Source organism: Rhagoletis zephyria, unplaced genomic scaffold, assembly GCF_001687245.7.
Source record: "Rhagoletis zephyria isolate East Lansing unplaced genomic scaffold, Rhagoletis_zephyria_1.1 Rzeph_scaffold_03293, whole genome shotgun sequence".
Lineage (NCBI taxonomy): Eukaryota > Metazoa > Arthropoda > Insecta > Diptera > Tephritidae > Rhagoletis > Rhagoletis zephyria.
The window spans coordinates 48,270-65,736 of NW_016160376.1; the positions used below are offsets into that span (position 1 = coordinate 48,270).

Genomic DNA, 17,467 nt, shown 5'->3' on the forward strand with positions numbered 1-17,467 from the left:
TGAGTTGTCCTAACGGGTCAGCTCTGTATGTATGTCTCAGTGGCAGAGGAGGTTATTGACGGATTTATCTCGACTAACTGCCATTTACAGGGGGCACCTGGGAACCCATTCTGCTGCTTCTCGCTGCACTCGCTACTTCAACTAAACAAACAACTCGAATGCCGATTGTAAACACGTCAGTGAAGAACAAATTTTTTGCAGAATTCATCAGTTCCTTGTTTGTAGCCCTTTTTCCTTAAGTTTTTCCTAAATTCCACCGCAAAGGAGATACATTCTGAGTATAATTCCCAATTGATTCTATAAATAAATTTATCGCGTTTAAGACTTAAATTTATAGGCTTTTTTGCTGTTTATTGTATTTTGCTTGGTTTATTAAGCAAACATTTACTCATTTATAGACATGCCTACATCTGTATGTTAGAGCTCCCCACGGGATGGAAATTTGATAGCGTTGTTCAAAAATATATATTTGTTGCTTTTAAATTATCCTTGAGCGCATTTTTATAGCTCGAGAAGGCTTCACATTTATGTATATGCCATACATGATTAAAGATTAAGCGATGAGTCACATAGCAAAAGTAATAACATTAATGCTATAAAACTCCAGGGGAATACCCGCAACAGCCCAGCACACTACGTTCACTTTCACAACAACAACAACAACAGCATCAGTAGGGACCACAATCACAAGTAAATTGACACTTGAGTGACACTCCAGCGCATTCGAGGAGATCGTCGACTCGACTCGAGCCGCAGTTGAACTGCGTTGATTTATTGCAATTTGATGGCCATCAACGGAAGGGGTGGAATGGCAGCGGCCGCAGCGGCACAGGGCGTGGTTGTCGTTGGGAGTTTTGTGCGTTCAGCAGCGAGCATAAGTGTAAAGGCCTTCAATTGATTGCTATGAAACTTAAATATGTATGTACATATGTATGTATGTATGTATCAGGGTTGCTGCGAATATTCGCATTCGCATTCGCAACCGCAGAGCTTTCGCATTCGCAATAATCAATGCGGAGCTTTTGCGAACGCGAATGTTGTGTAAGTGCAGTTCTGTGGTAAAACTGTCCCCCTATGTCTCCCTTCTTTGCTATTTAAAATCAAAGAATAAGCTCTTTCAAAGGGACTTACAGAAGAAATGGCCAACATCTGGATTTAAAGAGAATCGAGGCTCAACTAATTAAAAAGCTATGGGTCTGACCTTTAATTAGGTAAGAATTACGTTACTATCTGAGACCCACATCACCCGTGATTCCAATAATTCAAATGTTTATAATAAAACGGGGTGCTTTAAAAAAAATAATAATAATCCGATTCGGCTGACAGCCACGACTTTGAAAACAGAATTTTGTTCAAAATTTTCATTCCTGGAAAAAAATAACTTATTTTCCATATCCACCTATTTAGCTCGCTATTAGCACACATTTTTCGAAGCAGTCGCAGAAGAAAGTATTAAAAAAGAATTACAAAAACTAAAATCGAAAAACGCTGATAACGTTACAGGTTCCCCAAATTCTGAAATAGCCAAACGAATGAGAATGAATAATTCTTTTTAAAAAACTTTAGAAAAACCTGACACATCACAATGAAAGTCAGGAGGATACGTCCGACATTTTCCTTACTTTTTATTAAATATAATGTTCCAGTTTTTAAATTCAAGTACTAAATAAAATAAATATTACTAAAAATTACTAACTTTTCCATTTTTTTTATTTACCTAAATAACTTAATATACTTACCTAGTTGTTTCTTAAATATACTTGAAATCCGCATTCGCATTCGCATCCGCGGATGCCAGCTGTTAGACATCCGCATCCAGATTCGCAACATCCCTAGTACGTATGTACATACATACGTATATGAGTACATATTTTCATGTGGCCAATTTAATGATAACAATAAATAATCTGGGCAATGAATGATGACGACAACGTCAATGATGAGGACAGTTCATTAAAAAAAAAAAAAATAGCCAACTTACTTTCACTCAATTGATTTTGCCATGCAGAGGCATACAATGCGAAAGATTTATACACGCGGGTAATGTATGCATGTATGTAAGTATGCAAGCTTTAGAAAAAATTCATGTACGCTAAATATTTGTGTAGTATGGGCATATGTATGTAAATATGCATGTGAACCGAAATTTATTGAAATAATAAATAGTGAAGAAAAATCAAAGATAATTGGCAGTGCTAAGCTTTTCACTTGCATGGCAATAAAAAGTAAGCGCAACACATACAAATTGCTTTGCTTTGAGGTTTTTGAATCAACAGCAATAAACAAACGGTCGATTGTCCAATTGTCCACTTTTATTGTTTGCCATTAATTTTTTGGTAAAAGATTACAATTTACTCTTTGCTTCAATGAAAATTTCATTGCAATGTTTATACAATTTTAAGCTGTCTCTCATCGTTTAAAAATTGGTTGTCGCCGCTGCCCCAGACTTCGGACTTCGATTCAGTTTATTGCTCTACAAGCAGTTGTCAGTTAAAATTGCCGCAATAGCAAATTATGTAGCCACTTCAAGTGCTCGACAGTGAATGCGCTCTCGCTTGGGTAGCCACACCACACACATGTCAGCTGAAAAGTGGCAGGTGCCGGGTTGGAAAAATTTTATATAAATTTACAATAAGTCCCCAGTTAATTGAATCCATTTAAACACTTTTTGAGTGCTCAGATAATATGAGTCTAAAATAGGACTTTCTTTTGAAATAACTGTGGTTCTGAGATCAGTCAACTAGACTGACGGACTCTTTTGGTGCCATAAATTCTGAGTTGAACAAAAGTAACAAAGTTCATGTAGAAGTAAAAGTTATTAATAATCAGAATTTAAATGAAACATTTTTTTTAAGACTCAAAAAGGCGTCGTATTTCAGACTCTAATTCGACTCCTAACTTGGCCTTGTATTGGCATGCCCTTCTAATAATAAATTTTTAATATTTAATTAAAAATATCCTGGCCAGGATTTTATCTGCCAACCCGTTCGCGAAATATTTCTTAACACGTTAAATTTCATACAAAGGAGATTTCATCCATTAAACAGATGGGTGAAGGTCGTGCCTTTGTCGGATCTCCTACTACTTTGTTTGCAATATTTTTTGACCGATCAGCTGATTCAAATAAGCGGAGGTCAATTAAGCGGGTACTACTGTAATTAAGTCCGTTCAGCTTCGCTACCTATATTGCAGACACTAAATTTCTCAGCCAATAACTGTAATGAATTTTCTCTGCAGCAAAGTTTATGAAATTTTTTAAATTTATTGGGAAATCCTTTTCCACCGGCACTCGGCAAGAATCGCAGAATGGTAACAGCGCCAATCAAGAAGAACAAAAATCGAATTTTAAATTCAGGCTCAGCCCGATATAACTTTTTCTTCATTACAAGATCTGCGCTTAGTTAAAATTATTCTACGGAAAAAAGGCCAACAGCCGTCGGCAAATACATACAACTAACTGTACATACATGTTTATATGTAAATTATAATAAATATATTTTCTTTTAATGGCGGTATTAAATTTTCGCATAAACAGGCAGCGATGCTGTTCGGAGCGGAGCCACATATGCGAAGTGAAATGAAACCGTTATGATGATTTCGATTCTTCCAAAAAATGTTGCCTTTCCCTGTTGCAAATGTATTTGATGCTACACTCAACCCTGTAAAAGTGCAAGTTTTTGCCTTCTTTTCCTTGTGTAGTTCACGCATTTCATAATATTGTCGTTTTAAGCAACCATCTGATTTTCAGTTCCACCATCTGCCCTGACAAAGCTTTAAAGGGCAAAGAGAGTGTCTTTTTTACCTTAAAAGTTTGTGACATTTTAAGAAACAAACACAAAATTTTCCCACAGTTTGCCTCTATTTTAGAACCGAATACGAAAAGAGGAAGGGCCAATCAAAAACGACATTTTTTGATAGAAACAAAATCACCATTAGTTTCACACTGGACGAGGTGGAGTCCAGATGTTCGCAATGACTCAGCCACGAAGGTGTCACAAAACTTCACTTCAACGAAAAGTATCTGAAATATTTGTTGAATGAGAGTGAAAAGATTTATCAAAAATTAATTTTCATTTACAGTGTCAAGCATACAAAAAAAAAACAAAATGGAAAACAAGTAATTTAAACACATTTTTTTTTCAAGACAAGCTTTTATTAGTGGGTAACAAAAAATTTGCTCTGCACCACCTAACGGCTAACTTTTTAAAGGAATTATTATTTTTCATTTTAGTAATATGTATATGTACGTTCTAAATATAAAACAAAGAGTACCAAATAACTCGTCTCCTGCGCCACCGATCGGGAGTTATTCCTTTTCATGAAGGTAATACACATCTCACAATCGGTCCATAAATACGGTTTTCTCAAATATCTCGACACCCGCGTCACCTAGCGGTTTAATTCGTAAGCTAAGTTAAAAGTTTCAAGTCTCTAACAAGTTGGGTAAAAATTGATTACAAGATTTGATCAAACACAGGTGAAGCTTTTAAAAATGTTTCTGAAAATCTTCCATTTAGAGCACTCGACTATACTTGAAACAATTTTAAAGCTTCGCGCCGCTAGGTCTTAGGGCAACCAGTTTTGTCCACGTTCAGCCCCTCGAAACCTTTTAGCCATTGCTAGAGAAACACTTATTCACCCACTTTCTGACTGTGACCTTGATGCACCCGGGGAATATCAGAAAGTATACATAAAAAGTGCCAATTGATCACAAAGTTATGACAGACTTGTTGAGTTTTTTAACTGATTTTTTAATAAAAAAAAATAATTGATTAATTATAGAACCAAATATTTTTCGATATTTCCGCTGGAGCCTACTCCTTTGTTAAAGGCTTTCATACGCTAAAGACATTCTACATGGAAAACTCTGATATTGATCACATGCTTTTAAATTAATACAATTAATGTACCGGGGCCTATGATTTTTCAGTCCAGCGTCCGAGTTTTCTCTCGACTGGCCTGCATACCAACTGTAGTTCTAAGGCTTGCTCATAGCGTCCTGCATCCACGAATTTCTCAAATCTCCTTTTTTCTGCAGTTGAAATTTCTTTGATTTCCCACAACGCAGAAAATATTCAACTGTAATAAAAATTATTTCGGCATCAATTATGTCCATAAATTTAAACTTGTCTTACTCATTGCTTCTTACTCATTCGCTCAGTGCAACTTACCCACCAATTAGTGACGCCCTTGGTGGTATTACTGGCATGAACTCTGCTTCTCATTTGTTATGCTTCGCCGCTGTGGTAGCTTAACTGGACTTAAATTTAATACCAATTACTCGTTGGCCTCTTGACCAATTTCTCGACACCACAGAACACAAAGAGCAGAGCGNAAAGCAGCATGTGTATGTAAGTAACACGCCCACTGCGCCCATTGTAAACTTAACGGTTTGTCGTTTGAGCACGAAATCAGCTAATACCGTCTCCACCTACTTTCAAGTAAGTACAAGTCTTTTCTTGCTTCAACAGTTCAGAACTGTTTCGTATATTTTGTTATTGTCGGGCTATTTGTTGACATCTAATGCGACACACCACCAGCGGCGGGAGTGAAAACCGGCAGCCGCACGCGTCGCCACTTCATCGCAACAAAGCTCCAATTTCCCATGCGACGCGCTAACCAAACACATTCCCGCGCGCTTTCGACTGATTGACCAGCAAAATAGCCAACATTTTAACTGTCCCTTAGAATGCGCAATCAGCTGCTACCGATAGAGCCAACTGAAACTGATTGATGACCCGTTGTCGGCTGTGGTGTCCGCAACCGTTGCCCGCTTAAGATGCACTGCTGCACATTTGATTTGTTTTACCTTTAAAGGGCATATACACTCTAAGCGTAGAGTGCAAATGGATTGCGGTGTGTGTACGTGTGTGTGTGTGACGCTTTTAGTGTCAAAGCATTAGCCCCGTGGCACATTGCAGGTGGCAGGTTGCTAATACCAACGCTCGCAAATCATCGCCGTAAGCTGCCATCACTTACCAAGTCGTCACCAGGCTGTCAACTCGACAGTTAGTTGTTAGTACAATTGTCAGTGAGAGTCAGTCAGTCGTAAATCGAGCGAACTTTGAGGTTAAATGTGCGATGCAAATGTGTCTCAGTGGTGCAATGCGGTAAACGGCTGATAGCGACCGTGCGCTGTCGCAGTGACAGTAGTTCAAGCAACAACAACAGCAAAAGCAACACTACTAACAGTAGTGACGAAAATCAATCACTCAGCAGCAGTGCAGCTGTTTTCTTAATGTTGTTGTTTTGGTTGCAGTGCATTCAGGTGCAACCATCGAACAGCTTCAAGAAAGTTGGTAGAAAAAGTGAAATTGCAGTCAACTTAAATGGTGATGTTTTTGTCGTTGACGCTATGGCTTTAGAGACGAAAGATGCCGCATGGCTAACGTGCAATTTACTTTGATAGATTCTGAGGTAGTACATATTTACTTAGATACTTAGATTGTTGGGGAATTGATTTTGTAAACAGAAATGAAGTCCAATGCAATGACTCCGTCTGCGCTGTTGTGCGGCTGCATAAACCTTTGCTCTGCTCTACGTGGAAGGGAAATAAGGAAGTACAGCCATTTCATTTGAGACAAATTGATTTGAAAGGGTCACGCTGGTGTTTCGTAGTAAAAAAAAAAAATCGAATGCAGAGTAATTTGGTATAGTACTCTATCGCATAGACTTGAAATCTACTGCGGGCACTTACCATGACGATTTTAAAAAAATATTAGGGACTAGACTAAGTGGCCTTATAATGAGGGAATGTCTTGGAAAGGTTTGGACGTATTTTCAAATGGGTAAATCTTAATATTTTGCCGACAAATTTTGGCGGCCGCTGTGTGTGTGCGGCAACTTCCGAATGGCAAGCGGATTTATGGCAAAAATATACTCGGAGGCTTGGCATTGCCCGCCGAGTGGCGACCGATGAATATACTTTCAGAGTACACTTCATAAGGAAACCCTTTTTTAATGACGCTACAGGTGGCGCCTTTGACGAAAAGAAGCCAGAGGTATGTATGTACAGAGATGAAGCTCATGTCACTACCCTCAACCAAGAAGAGGCGATACCAGCAATAATGCGTATTGAAAACAACAAAGCCTTCGAAGTCGGCGCTAAACGAGCTGGCGGGGCATGAAGGACACCCATTGTAATGAGTAAGTCCTACACGGAATACTACACCCTTCGCTTTCACTTCAGTAAAATTAATCTTGCAGAAACAAACGTCTTTGGGCGAACTGCTCGGGTTGGCGTCGGGTGGTGAAAAAGTAAGGGCAGAGGCAATTGGAGGAGTTTTTGGGTCTAGCCCAAAAAGAACAAAGCTTTTTAGAATCAAAGAAAAAGAAAAGGACTTTAGATTTTTATAACAACCTGAAGAAATTGTATCGGTGTCATTCGGTTTTAACTAGGCAAAGCTGCTTGCCTATGTGACTGACATCACACAACTGCATTTATGGGCCGAGAGCTCACAAAGGCGTTCGGATCCAGAGCTTGTTTTATGCAAGGTCGAATCTCGTAGAAGTATGTTCTTACGGAGAGGCCTTTCTACTCTCCGAGAACGGGACTGAGCTTCAAACAAGAGCGGGCAAGAGCTTTAAACAAGAGGCAACAAGCAGTGAAGTATGAGATGTCGAAATTACTTGGACACACACACGAAATAATGGCAATTTTTTCTTGAGAGCTGCATACTGGCCTTAAGTCTCTTACACTGCGTCCTCCTGTTGTCTGGTGCCTATTTTGTCTCCGCATAGTTGACAGCAAGCTAGTCGGTAGCATATTGAGGGGGAAGATTTCTATGTTTTGTTCCCATTTCTCACGGAAAGAGACTAGAAGAGAATTTATTCGCTGGCCTTCACCATATTGGTGTTTACGTTTTTGGGCGCAGACAAATAGAAGAAGGGTGTCAAGCATTACTTCCAAAAATATCTATTATTTGCGGTCAGAACTATAACGTCCAATAGCTGACTAAATTCGAAGTCCATTTAATAGGTGGTACAGCCAAGGTAGGTTGTAGTGAAGAAGCGAAATGGATCGAAGTGTTAACCATCCCTAAGTCCAGTCAGTAATGCCATTACCGCGCAGTGAGACTGCCATTAGTGTTTTTAGGTCTTTCGAAGTTTGTTGTCAAAGAAAAACCATCCTAGTGAACTCCGCTTTCATCCCAATGGCCTTTGCTTTTTGTTTTCTCTAGCATTCAATAAAATCCCGTAATATACAGTTAAGTTGTTTTCTTTATCTAAATAATGATTAAGTAACGAACTCATTCATCCACTTACCTGAAATAACTAAACGACGTTGTCTCGGCACCACAGCTTGACTTTGTAGAAATCTGCAAATAAGAATAGAAATTTCAAAATTAATTTGCTGCCACCACAACACACACTTTGCACAATCAATTAATTTGTTAACTGGCTAAGGCGTGGAAACAGCACCACAAGCTTCCCGCCCACACATATATGTATGTACATACAGAAATAAGCGAACTTGCAAGTTCATGGAATCACGCGCGCACGTAAATACATATCGAAGCAATCGAAAATCCAACTGGAACTATGTAGCAGGAACGGCAAGGCCCCGAACCAGCAGCAGTGAGACGCGAAGAGGAAATAATTAAAAGTGACATTCACTTCCGTTCGAATGAAATCGAAAATGAAACAGTAACCGAGCAGCAACAACGCGAAACGAGCGCGAACGCAGTAACAATGGCAACTTAACGTTCGCTGCACACAACCAAAGCTAGCTAGCTACCCGCGCGCATCTTGCAGCACTTGAGCGCGCAGTATACGCTCCATTTCATTCAATCGCCGCCAGCCTCGGCCATCAAGCGCCATTCAACTGCAGTGAGAATTTCCGTGCACACAGAAGTGAAGTTGTCGACAATGGAGCGACGACACCGCCAGAAAAAAAGTAAAAAAAAAAACAGAAATAATGTTGCATGTGCTGCAGACACGTGACGCAACAACGACAATCAGTGTCATACGTTTAACACGCGCTTGGAAAAATACATATATACATGCACATGAAGTAGAGATGCATAATGTCGTTGCAGACGTTGCTGCACCGGCTGATGTGGCTGACAATGAAGCTGACGTAAGTGGAGCAAAAGATGCATTGGAAAATCAGCGCAACGGCTTAGAAATTGTGCAAGTTGCAAGTAAGAAGAAGAAGGCGAAGGCGAAGATGGGAAGGGAAAGGAGAACGAAGCGGGAAGGCATTGCTGCAAAAAGACAAGAAATTTCGAAGGGGAGAAATAGATTGAATCCATTTAGTTGTGTGTGATAACGGTAGCGGTAGTGGCAGCAGATGTGCCGAAGACGCTGCCACAAATGACATAAGGAAGAAATGTGCCACGCGGCGCTGACTAGCGCGCCACCAGCAGCACGTATCCAAGTCAAAAGTATGAGTGAGAAAAGTGAATGCGCACATTTAAAAGCGCACACAAATACACACACACACAAACACTCCGAGCAAATTGCGGAAACTAGTGTAGATGGCCGCCGTAGATGGCCTGCACAACCTGAAGCGCCGGCGCTCACGCGAAAATGGAAAATGGAAAATGGGCCAAACATTATGCGGCGAAAATGAGGATAACAGTGACTTTTTCTAACTTGCAACAAGCGAAGTGCAACATATGTATGCTGACACTCTCCAACAATTGTTGTTGTCGCATGAAGAACTTTGTCTAAAAGTTTTATGTTCTGAACAAATCTTGGATGCTTATGGAGGGCAAAAGGAATTGTTTTTGTTCTTTTCTTTACACTGTTTAAATAGGACGGTCGGCGATATAAAGGGTGGGAAAATCGTTTTAAAATGCAGTGAAGAGGGATTTGGAATTCCATTGGGTGAGATGATTTTAATTTAATGATTTAACAGCAATTCAAATCTCGGGTTTGCAATAAAATGTGTTCTGGCCGTTTGAAAATCCCAGAATTTTAATTATTTATGACTCTTTTTAATGAGCAAATAATAAGGTACATATAAAATAAAAGCTTAAAAGAAAAGTAAGTGAGCCTGGGCACACTGGAGAAGTGAAACTTACGTTACATATATATTTTGTCTCATGATCAATATACATATGTACTTACATACATATCTACATATGTATATACATTCATCTGCTTTTACTTAAGGTATAATTTTTGCCTTTTTTCTATCTAGATCCCTAGCTCTACCCCTGTTAATTCTGATTACATGTATGTTATTCTGTTTTCCTTTATCTTAATTTTTATCTTTATACTCACTCGATAAGGAAATTGATAGTAACATCCAACAAAATATCGATAACAAAACGATAAAAATATCGATAAAAAAATAGATGAAAAATTCGATAAAAATTTCGATAGCAAAGTCGATAATAATAGTGGTAGCAAAATCATTAGAAAATTGATAAAAATATCGATAACCAAATCGATTAAAATATCGATAACAAAATCGATGAAGTATCATAAAGATAGCACGATGAAAAAAATCGAATAACAAAATCAGATAAAAACATTAGATAAACAAATCAATAACAAAACGATACGATAATGATTAAAAACATCAACGATAACAAAACCAATAACAATATCGATAAAAAATATCGAATAGCAAAATCGTTATTGTTCAAAATCGATTAACAAAATCGGTAAAATTATCGACTGTTTTATCGATAAGTACCGTAAATATCGATATCAAAATCGATAGTAATATCGATAAAAATTTCGATAACAAAATCGATAAAAACATCGATAACAAAACCGATAAAAATATCGATTATTATATCGAAAAGTCCGGAGAATCCCGAAAATCTCTAAAATGTCAAAATTGTTCCCAGATTGAGTCACTGTGTTTCTATCTACTCTTTTTCTCTATAATTACCTTTATTTTAATCTTTCTTCCTCTATCTTCATCTTTACTTTTATCGGTATCCTCATCCTCATCTTTTTCTTTATATTTATCTTTGTTTTTACTTTTATGTTTATCATTTTCTTCATCTACATATTCCCCTTTACCTTTGCCCTTATATAAGTAAAGTGTATAACTTTACCTTGATCTTCATTTTTACGCATCTTTGCTTTTGTTTTTATTTTTACCTTTGCGTCTATCCTTTTCTTTATCTATGTACGTACTCACTTTTGCTTTCATTCTTGTATTGGTATTTTTATAAGTGTTTTTATTTAACCTTTTATTAGCAAGTTTTTATTAAATTAATACCATGTACATACACTCATGAAGCATTTGCTTCTGCCCCAACCATTTCCGTGTGCGATTTCCGTTGAATTTTCCAATTTACTCCGAACCAAACAACCACCGCTAAAGAAATTTCACTTCATTTCATTGAACCCAGCTCACATCTGAGAGGAGGATATACATTTTGGCACTCGACTATTCTGAACTTTATTCCAGAAGCGCTATTTGTGTCCTCTATAAGACCTATGTAACTTAAACGCATGTGCTGCTAGCGAGCAATGCCCTGTTTGCAATCCTACGTGATGGAATTAGTAAATGTAAATGTATGACTAGTAATTCATTTAAGAAGACGCTCTTCTTGGCTATCTCGTCATCTCTCTTATTGGGACCCAATCTAGATGGATGTTTTTAGCAGCCACTAGCCTTCTGATAGCCTCCTATTCTGAGGCGGTATTGCAATTTTTCCCGCATATCTTTTTCTCCATTTTAGAACCATCTGTGTAGATGTGCGTTATGTTCCCCTTCAACTTCATACGCTTACGCCAACTATCAACCACTATTATTGCTGCTAGGGACTTTTCGAAACTCAGACGCGGAATCACGTAGCCCTGTTAAAAATGGCGTACACTACTGCGGCCAAACGCTCTGAAGCCAACCAGTTGCAAACGCTATGTTCCTGGCTACCAGCTTCGCCGGGGGCATGTGTAAAGTTGCGTTGAGCGCCGATATCTGTGTCCCGTTATAATTGATCATTGAGAGCCGGTACACACTCTCCAGTTCTTTAAAATATGCCTCCTTTCTTGTTGCCCCCAAGTCAGCTTAACATGTTCTTACATGTATACAGTGCTGCCGACGCCTTCTAACCCGCTCCTCCACATAAATTTTTCTATAGCGCTTGTTTTCGGAACCTTATTAAATGCTTCAGCTAGTATAATTAGAAATACTTCTGCAGCGTATTCTCCATTTTCCATGGCTCCTTCTATCCATTTACCAATATTGTTAGATTTCAAAGTTTTCTCGAAAATTTTACAGGATTGCTCGGGATTCTCTTTATTATACTTTACGTGAATTTCCGGGATAGTTTTTTATTTAATTTTTCGGTATCTTTCGGAAATTTGTCCACATTTTTCCAAATTTTTTTTTTAGGGAACCTTTCGGAATTTCTCAGTTACTTTCGGATCCAGAAATGTATTAAAGTCTTAATTTTTGCTAAAAAAAAACGAAAATAATCTATATAATATTATCCTGCTCAAACTAATAATAATCAAAAGTAAGCCAAAATTTGGAATAAGGTCTCCGTCAATTCATCTATGTACATACATATGTATGTATGTATGTATAATGTTTTCTTGCATATCGCTACCGCTCAGCAGCCTAACACAGCGCAATTCTATTCAAATTGATAACAAAGAGGCACATTGCAATACCAAATACACATACACATACACCTACACAAATACAGAAATTACGTTTTGCGTTCCACTCGTATGTTCCGCCTTTCGAAAAAAAACAGCCATCTGTAAATATTAGCGCGCAAGAGCAAATATCAGATGTGAAAAAAAAAACAATTCAATTTATTAAAATTGCAACATTTTTCCGGTTGAATGTGTACAAATTAACGAAAAAGAAAAAAGAATTACGCGTAGAAAAACACGAATTGTGATCTGTGCCTGCAGCTGCCGCACAGAAATGCCTCGCAATTAAAAATGTATACAAATGCACATATGTACATACATGCATACGCAAAAAGGTATGAGTGAGCGAGTGCCCAGACATGGCCGTCAAGTGGTAATCAGCTGGGAAGAAATACACAAAATTTGCATAAAACAATGAAACTGAAATGGAAGACAACACACAAAAAAAAAAAAACAAATACGAGTGCTAGTTAGCAATTGTTGCAGCTGTTGCTGGTAGTCTACAAAATCAACAGCAACAACAACAACAGAAACAGCATGGGCAACATAAGCAAATCGCTTGCAGCGCAACATTGAAAATGAAAATGAGTCGAAACAAAATTGGCGCAGACGAAAAACGAGACTGAAATGTAAACAACGCCCACAACCAAGCTTTGGCGAAGTGAGCATAGCAACAAAACTAACAAAAAAGAATAGTATATGTTGAGGCACTAAAGAAATAAGCGGAAGAACGAGAACAATGCAGGCAGGTTAAAATTTACGGAAATATTAGCAGACCAAAAAATGTGCAAGAATTGAATTACAAATTTGTTTTTTATACATATAGGCAGCGGATACATACGTACAGACATATACATAGTCCCCCTTTATACCCGAAGAGGCGTAAAATGCGAAAATTCACTTAAAAAGAAATTTCCGCCAGCTGCGATTCGAACCGGTGTTCTCAGTTTATTTAAGCGAATACTCTCTATACGTGCCAACGCCGCACATTAAACGTCATTGACCAAGTGCCTATATATCATTAAATCGTTGATAGTACCCGTGTGAGATGAATCGGGGACTAACTGATACCCAATAATACCCGTTAGAGACTAGTTGCGACTAATTAAACCCCAATTGTACCCGATTGAGAGTAATCTCGGAATACTCTTTTTAGGGCTTGGTCGCAAAATTTTTTGCAGGACTATGCATGTCTGTATGTATATGTTTCTATTTGACTACTTGGGAGCGGGGTTTTCAGTTTGCAAAAAAGGAAAGACGCTATGCTGTTACCACAAAAAGAAGATCGGCTACGTTAATTTTGGTACAAAAACACTCACGTTTGGTTCAAAACTTTATTCAGCTTAAATTTAGCTTTTGTTTAGCTTCAAGCTTGAAACTTTGATTGCATCAGATTGTAGATATGAAGGTCACGGCCAATATATATCCCGAAAGGTGGTGTCGGAAGCAAGCTCTCTCTTGCCGTACATCAGCGATGGGCGAAAGCTTTTGCTTCTATACGAAATTTATTAGAAGCTTAATAGAGCTTTGCCCGCAAGGCGGAGCCCATCAGATCATTGCCGTAGACAACCATGGGCTCAGAAAACTTCTACGCTGCTCATGTTTATTCAAAGTGTATAGAAAGCTTAAAAAGGCTATTCATGCTGGAAAAGCTTTACCCTGTGTGCGTCCATATAAAATGTACTGAGAGCTTTGAAGAGTTCCGAGAGTATTAGCTCTCTTTACTAACTTCTGATAAAAAATGTGAAGAAAGCTTAAAAAAGCTATGCACGCATGTAAGCGGAGACTTTGATAATTCGAAGTTCTATGTATATCGGATCATACTACGCGCAAAACCGTAATATACTTTTTTCGGACCGATATTCTAATATCAATATTTTTGAAAAAAAAAATTCTTTTGAAAGTTTGGTTAACCCTGTGTGAATTTTCTTAAATAATTTACGTTAATGAATTGATACAAAGTTGGGTTGTGACATTTTAATCACCTTATTTCTTACCCAAGATTAGGTTCAGTTATTGTGGCAGACCCCACGTGGGGACTCACTTAAACATTAATGAAATTGTCCATTGTGTTACCACATTACACAAATTCTCTGAACGGTGACTACAGGTTATCTGTGTTGAACTAGAGAAGCGCTCAGAGCACAAAGTTCTGCAGGCAGCTGATGTCTAGCGAATGCCGGGCAGTTGAGAAGGAAGTGCCGAGATGATTTCACCTCGTCTTTTAAACAGCTGCATGACAATACTGTGATGATGTGAGCCCATTTGTCCATTAGCAGAATGACTTATGGGATAACGGAAAAAATAAAAATCCAAAAATAACGATTATTTTGTTATTGAAAAAATATATAACCTTTTTTATTATAGAGATCATAACCGTTGTGGTCTCTAGTTAACACATTTTCAGAACCAGTATTGGTTCTTCAAGCGAAAAAAATTATAAATTTTTTCATAAATACTTTTTATGCTCTTCACTTGCCAATCTTAAACAAATTTGAAGATTTTCTACTACCTCACTCATTTTGGCCAAATCTAATAAACATTAAACTAAAATATTTTCCCACGTTCTACTAATTAAAAACCTTTCACCTTCAGCTACATGTTGCTCAACTTGTTTGGATGACTTCCAGTATGCTAAGTGCCGTTTTTACATCATTTTTTTAGTGATTAGTTTTTGAATAAATTTTTTTTTTTTATTTGCTACGCGCTTTTTTATGCACATAGATACATGCATAAAAAAGAAAACAGTACCAGTTGGCTTGAACCGCAAGCGGATGTGGCATACCAACAAATCTAAGCAAAGCTTGCGGGTAGCCCCCAGCTCGAATGACCGCAAGCGCGACTAACTCGATGGCGTAACACCGCTGCGGCAGGCTATTAACGCATATAAATTAGCAATTAAAATGAATGAAGAAAGTTAGCAGTGAAAGGTGGAAAGGTTGAAAGTCGAAAGGCAACACATTTTTTCCAAGGCATACATGCCAGTACTTATAACTCGAATCAACACCTTTAAGTAATTTNCTTCGTTATTAACAAGCATCGGAAATTTCCCTCAGCAAACTTCAATAATTAACTTCCTCTAATATGCATACTTATATAAATTAAATAAACATTTAAATTATTGCCGCATTTAAAAAAAAAACACCCTCCCCGCCACTTTAACGAGAAAATCAACGTGAATCGAGTGCAGTGTATGCGCCTCTGAGCACAGCAACCAGTATCCACGAGTATGTTAATGTGAATAGCTTCCTCTCATGCACATGTGCATTTGCATTCACATATACATATGTATGTACATATGAATATCCAAGCGTATTTGTTGCTGAGCGCGTCTAATTCAATGTCCATCACAAGCTGCTGCGCTGGGTCATGATGACCAACCACAGCGTCTAACCGCAGCGCCACCTTCGTAGCTTTCGAAACTATGCGCCCCTCCAACACCATCACAGCTAAATACCAGTGCGACTATGTTCGCCACGCTTAGCTGACTCGACTAGTTGCCAGGAGAATGCGAACACGCATACAAATTAAAAATTAAATTGTGTGAAAAAATTTCCAGAAAAGCGCACAAGTGGGGCGCTAGGTAATGTTTACCAAGGGGCGTGCAAGCAACTGAAAGAAGATTGTGCAAACTCGTTTGAGTTGAAGAAAAATATTAACTGAGCGCAACCTAATATTAACCATTGGAAGGAAAGACCTAAAACAAAAGTGCCTGCCTTACACTGAGTGGTTCGAGAGAGCTGAATCTTTCCCAGATCCAAGCGTTGAAAATATGTGAGCTTTCTGACTTCTGATGATGAAGCAAATCTGTGTCAGGAGAACCAGCAACACAACTTCAATTGTAATGAGGAGATAGGACACGATTTTAGGCCGAGGGCTGAGGGCTGAGGGCGTAGCTTAAAATTTTCAACTACTGAGTTAGTAAACTCAAAACACTGTACGGACTTGGAGGCTCTATGGCAGCTTAGACAGACTCCAGACTCCTTGTTTATATATAAATATTCTAGAATAAAAGATTTGTGTGTACCAAGAAACTTACTGCTGGCTACCAAGCAGTACAAGGTCGCCGATAAAGTAGCAGCAAAAGACTCATCATCTGTTCTTGTGGGACCGTAACTATTCTTCATACATATACTCATAATTCACTAAGCAAAAGGGAAGCTGTAGGAGGCATTAGCCAGCAGCTGGGTCTTTGCTTATTTATTTTCATTTTATTTATATTATCTTTTTTTTTTAATTTAATATTCTGTTATTTAGTAGTTTTTATTGTTTTAAAATGTAAAATAAATGTACATATATTTTAATTTAATTTAATTTTTTCAAAACTTATTGCTTAAAGGCGATTTGTCTTTCGAAAGAGTGTGGTGAGTTGAAAGACAGTTGTCAGAATTGCTCTGTTAGTCGTGTTTGGAGCAGTCACGTCGGCTGGTGAGCGAACTGCTCGGTTATACGGTGTAGAGGTCTGCAGAAGGAAGATACACATGTCGTTCTGTCCCTCCACCTTCACGCGAATAAGTGTTTCTTATTATACAAAATCATATTAGAATAAATCAGCTTTTAAGTTAACTCTTTTATACCTATGTATGTCACTTCCTATTTGTCCCTTACGAAGTAAATTCTACAAAAAGTTCAATTTATTTAGGCTACTTTTAATTCACTCAATTTTTCAATTTCCAACTAAAAACTAATTTTCCTAAAATTTTTAATTTCTAACAATTTCATAAAATTAAACAATTTAATGCAAATTTAGTCAATTAATTATGTAGCAATTTGGCTGAGCAAGCACTCGGAATGTCTCGTGTATTACGTTTTTATATTCACTTAGTCTTAGTCATCACGACACAAACAACTAAATTTGCTTTTAGTTCACATCTGGCCTCCCCCGAAAGTG

The 17,467-nt window shown here is 38.0% G+C and overlaps 1 long non-coding RNA gene across 1 annotated transcript in view; it reads right to left on the bottom strand.

Annotated features, from left to right (window-relative positions):
- Positions 1 to 8,333, bottom strand: part of LOC108368744 (uncharacterized) — a 36,862-nt gene extending 28,529 nt beyond the window's left edge. Inside the window, exon 1 of the long non-coding RNA XR_001848416.1 lies at positions 8,266 to 8,333. This is a non-coding gene — a long non-coding RNA (uncharacterized LOC108368744). The remainder of the gene's footprint in view (positions 1 to 8,265) is intronic.
- Between the last annotated feature and the right edge of the window lie 9,134 nt (positions 8,334 to 17,467).